The following is a 5,716-nucleotide window of genomic DNA, read 5'->3' on the forward strand; positions in this document are numbered from 1 at the left end:
AAAACAAGAATGAGGAAGTCAACATTATGCCCCCAAAAGAACACAACACTTCAATACTAGAATGGGAAGATGTAGGAATTGAAGTTGTGTTGGAAACAGAAGAAAAAAAATTGATTGTAGGATTACTTCAAAGAAATCAGAAGCAAATGCATGAATTAAAGAAATCCATACATAACATGAATGAAAACATTTCCCATGGAATTGAGATTTTAAAGAGAAATCAAAATGAAATATTAGAAATGAAAAATTCAATAGATCAAATAAAGAATGTGCTGGAAAGCCTTAACAACAGACTTAGTGAAGCAGAAGAAATAATATCTCAGGTAGAAGACAAGTCTCTAGAAATTTTACAGTCAGACTGAAAAAAGAGAAAAGAAGAAGAAATTAGAAGACTAAAAAAGAGTGTGGGAAATTTATGAGATATTATCAAATAACCTAACATACAGGTCTTAGGAGTTCCTGAAGGTGTGGAGAGAATGGGTTAGAAGGCTTTTTAGTGAAATAATTACAAAAAAATTTCCTATTTTGGAGAAAGAAAGGAACGTCCAAGTACAGAAAGCACATAGAACTCCTAGTAAACGTGACTACAAAATATCTTCACCATGACATATTGTAGTCAAATGCTCCACAGTGAAACATAAAGAAAAGATTCTAAAATGTGCATGAGAGAAACACCAGATTACTTTCAGAGGGAATTAGACTCACAGCTGACTTCTTATCAGAAACCTTAGGATGTAAAGGAATGGTGAGATATAGTCTAAGTCTTAAGAGAAAAAGAAACTGTCAACCCAGAATACTGTACCCTGCAAAGCTCTCATTTATGAATGAGGGTGAAATATAGACCTTTCATAACAAGCAGAAGTTGAAAGAATTTGTCATCACTTATCCAAACTTAAAAAAGTTGCTTAAGGATGTATAATGCACAGAAACAGAAAAATATGGACATCACTATGAAAGAAGGTGAAGGCAGAAAATCTCCCATTAAAAGTATAAAGGAAACCTGAAGTAAGCAATAAGAATGTTTAGGGAAAAATGGAGGGCAAAGTTGAGACTTATCAATAGTCACCTTGAATGGAATTGACCTAAACACTCCATACAGACTGGCAGAATGGATTGAGAAACAAAATCCATCTATTTGCTGCCTACAAGAACAACATCTCACCAACAAAGACACACACAGAATGAAAGAGAAAAGATGGAAAAGGATATCCCATGCTAACAGAAACTAACAAAGAGCTGGTGTAGCCATCCTAATTTCAGACAAAATAGCTTTTAACACAAAAGCTGTTAAAAGAGACAAAGAAGGGCATCATTTAATGATTAAGGGATCAATGCAACAAGAAGAGGTGACTATAATAAACATATATGCACCCAACTGTAAGATGTGTTATGCTCCTAAATTTGTATTTATGAAATGTATGAAGTTTATATACCTTTAAAAAGTTTATAAGGTGAAAAATACATAAGGATTAATTTTGTCTGCTGATGTAATCAGCACACCTGATTTTAAAGTTTATAAATGTATTCAGTGTAAATGCCTGCCAGTTATTCTGGAAGTAGGCTTGTCTTAAATTTTTAAGTGCTAAAATATCATATATCATACTCTTACTTATAAAGTAGGGGATATTCAATGGTAACTTATGGTTTTTAATGTTCTTAAGAAAATAAGATAGTGGCAACTTCATTTGAACATATATCATCTTCTATAAATAGATATAGATATCAACAGTTATAAATATATTTATTATATTATATTCAATATATAAACATTAAACATACAGTTTAGATATATTAATATAGATATATTAATATATGCATATTTATATACAGGTTAGATATATTAATATATATTTAAATATATATAGATAGATGGTAGATATTATTAAGTCATAAAATACAAAAGCCAAGGAACCACTGCACTGGATCCTTTACCATGGATGTTTATTACCTCATTAATTTCTTTTTTTAAAGATTGATTTATTTATTTAAAAGTCAGAGTTACACAGAGAGAGGAGAGGCAGAGAGAGAGAGATGTCTTCCATCTGCTGGTTCACTCCCCAATTGGCCACAACAGCTGGAGCTGCGCCAGTCCGAAGCCAGGAGCCAGGAGCTTCTTCTGGGTCTTCCCATGCAGGTGCAGGGGCCCAAGGACTTGGACTGTCTTCTACTGCTTTCCCAGGCTATAGGAGAGAGCTGGATTGGAAGTGGAGCAGCTGGGACTCGAATTGGCATCCATATGATATGCCGGCTCTGCACGCAGTGGCCCACTACGTCACAGTGCTGGCCCTGAATGAACTGATTCTAACCATGAGTAAATAGAAGGCAAAACCAAACTGAGGAACATTTTGCAAAATAGCTTTTACTTTCAAAACTATCAAGGCAATCAAATAGACACAAGACTAATGAACTCTACTGGTTTGAAGAAGTATGAAGATAAAAAACTAAGCCAGCACTGTGGCTTAGAAGGTTAAGCCCCTGCCTGCAGTGCCAGCTTCCTCTATGGGTGCTGGTTTGAGTCCCAGCTGCTCCATTTCCTTTCCAACTCCGTGTTAATGCATCTGGGAGGCCAGTGGAAGATGGCCCAAGTACTTGGGCCCCTGCACCCACATGAGACGCTCAGAGGCAGCTCTTGGCTCCAAGCTTTCAATCAGCTCAGCTGTGGCTGTTGTCATTTGGCGAGTGAACCAGTGGATAGATCTCATTTTCTCTCTCTCTCTCTCTCTCTCTCTCTCTCTCTCTCTGGCTTTCAAATAAATAATTAAACTTTTAAAAACTAACAATCCAGTTAAGAAATGGGCAAAGGACATGAACAAGCACTGTACAAAGGGTAAAATTCAAGTGACCAACAGACACATGAAAAAATCAAGATCATTATCTACCAGGGAAATGCAAATGAAAACCACAATGAGGTACCACCAAACCCCAGTTAGAATGGCTATCTTCCAAAAATCAAAAAACAATAAATACTGGTGAGGATGTAAGTTATCCTAATGCACTGTTCATGTGAATGTAAACAAGTATAATCATTATGAAAGACAGTATGGAGATTCAACAGCTATTTGAAAATAGATCTATCATATGACCCAGCCATCTCGCTTTTGGAAATGTATACAACCGGAATGAAATTAGCCTATGAAATATTATCTGTACCCCCATGTTCATTGTAATTAAATTCATAATAGCTAAGAAATGGAATCAATCTAGATGACTATCAACTGACGACTGCATAAAGAAAATGTGGGATATATACACTATAGAATACTACTAAGCCACAAAAAAGAATGAAATCTTATCTTTTGCAACAAAATGGATACAACTGGAAATCATTATGCTTAGTGAAATAAGCCAGTATCTCCCCCAAAATTATATCTGATATGTGACAGTCAATATAGAATACAAAAATGTAAGCCGGCGCCGTGGCTCAATAGGCTAATCCTCCACCTTGCGGCGCCGGCACACCTGGTTCTAGTCCCGGTTGGGGCGCCGGATTCTGTCCCGGTTGCCCCTCTTCCAGGCCAGCTCTCTGCTATGGCCAGGGAGTGCAGTGGAGGATGGCCCAGGTGCTTGGGCCCTGCACCCCATGGGAGACCAGGAAAAGCACCTGGATCCTGGCTCCTGCCAGGATCAGCGCGGTGAGCCGGCTGCAGCGGCGGCCATTGGAGGGTGAACCAAAGGCAAAGGAAGACCTTTCTCTCTCTGTCTCTCTCTCTCACTGTCCACTCTGCCTGTCAAAAAAAAAAAAAAAAAAAAAAAAAAAAAAAAAAAAGAAGGCCGGTGCCGCGGCTCACTAGGCTAATCCTCCGCCTAGCGGCGCCGGCACACCAGGTTCTAGTCCCGGTCGGGGCGCCGGATTCTGTCCCGGTTGCCCCTCTTCCAGGCCAGCCCTCTGCTGTGGCCCGGGAGTGCAGTGGAGGATGGCCCAGGTGTTTGGGCGCTGCACCCCATGGGAGACCAGGAAAAGCACCTGGCTCCTGGCTCCTGCCATCGGATCGGTGTGGTGCGCCGGCCGCAGCGCGCCGGCCGCGGCGGCCATTGGAGGGTGAACCAACGGCAAAGGAAGACCTTTCTCTCTGTCTCTCTCTCTCACTGTCCACTCTGCCTGTCAAAAAAAAAAAAAAAAAGAATACAAAAATGTATAGGAATTAAATAGACATCTTGTGATATTATTGTCATTGTTAGTCCTTGCTTATATTCCCGTGGAACTGTGATCTTCCTATATTTTATTTGTTGAGTATGATGGTTAGTGATGAATTAAGACTGTGATTATACAATGGATTAAAGTTGTCTTTGCAAAAATTAAAGAAAAAAAAGAAAGAAGGAGGGGGATTGGGGGGAAAAAAACTAAAGGGAACACATCAGAACAATTGAATGGGGTCTGATAAGTAATGTATGTTATTTCCTTGATTTTGATGGTTTTACTACAGTTATGTTAAGAAATGACCATGTTTGTCAGAAATAAATACATATTTAGCAGTGAAGGAGTGTCATATTGGCAATATTCACAAATTGTTCATCAGACAGAAAATCTTTGTACTATACATGGCATTATTTCTGGATCTTTGAGACTGTTTAAAAATGTTAAAAATTAGCAATGTTGAACTATTAATGTGGCATAAATATTGACTGTTCAGAATTGATTTTAAGTGTTAACAACTGATTCATACCAGCAAGATATCAGCCTTTGTATGAGGTAGCAACATATTTTATTTTTCCAAAAATATCTAGCCATTGAACCCAACTTCATAAATTAAGTAGGGCATTCTTTTACTAAATGTGAAATTCCAGCTTTAGCAAATACATTTACATATATGTTTGTTTCTCGATTGTCTATTATGTTCCAATTCTGTACTTATTTGTTGCTAAAAGGTGTGTAATCTAGAACCTGGCTTTGCTTACTACAGCTTTATAAAATATGTTGGCATCTAGTTGGACAACTTTCCTCTCTTCAGACCCTTATTATCAAAATTGTTTAGATTACTTTTGAATAATGATTCACTAATATAAATTTTTAAATCATCACCTAAGGTACATTAAAAATCCTGAAAATATTTTAATTAATATTAGTTTGAAATTTCCATATGTGGCACCCAATACTCATATAATGTCATATTCTTTCTTAGTGGAAGCAAGGTGTTTCAACTTTTCTTTAATCTGGAAAAGATATTTCTATATACTATAGATTAGTTGATTCCAATATTTTTTCTTCTGACTTCTATTATGTATGCATCTCAATAAAAGTTTGATAAAAAGTTGCCCATTTTATAAGTTCTTAACAATTTTCCCCCAAAGTGCCCATGAATGCCAAGACAGTAGTGATAAAGAGAATGCATAGACTCTCTTAACGGCCTGCCCCTAGTATTCCCTCTTGAAAGTGGTAGTTACTCAATTATTAATCTCAAGACAGGTTGGCCCTTCCTTGAATAACATTCCTTCTGCCTGAAATGTTCTTTTTTTTTTTTTTATCATGGTTGACCCATTTTTGTCACTTTGATCTCAGCTTAAATGTCACTTCCTCAGAGGATTGTTTCCTGAGCATCACATATATCCATAGCCACCTAGTTAGCCTCTATCACACCAACTAATTAATTCTTTGCAAAGTACTAACCACTTAATTGTCTACTTCTCACCTACAATGTAAGGTACGTGTGACCAGCCTGACATGTTAATTGATTTATGTTCAGTACTAAAAACATTGTTAAACCTATAGCAGGCAGTA

The sequence above is a fragment of the Oryctolagus cuniculus genome, chromosome X, assembly GCF_051225735.1.
Source record: "Oryctolagus cuniculus isolate XC-2025 breed Fujian yellow rabbit chromosome X, ASM5122573v1, whole genome shotgun sequence".
Lineage (NCBI taxonomy): Eukaryota > Metazoa > Chordata > Mammalia > Lagomorpha > Leporidae > Oryctolagus > Oryctolagus cuniculus.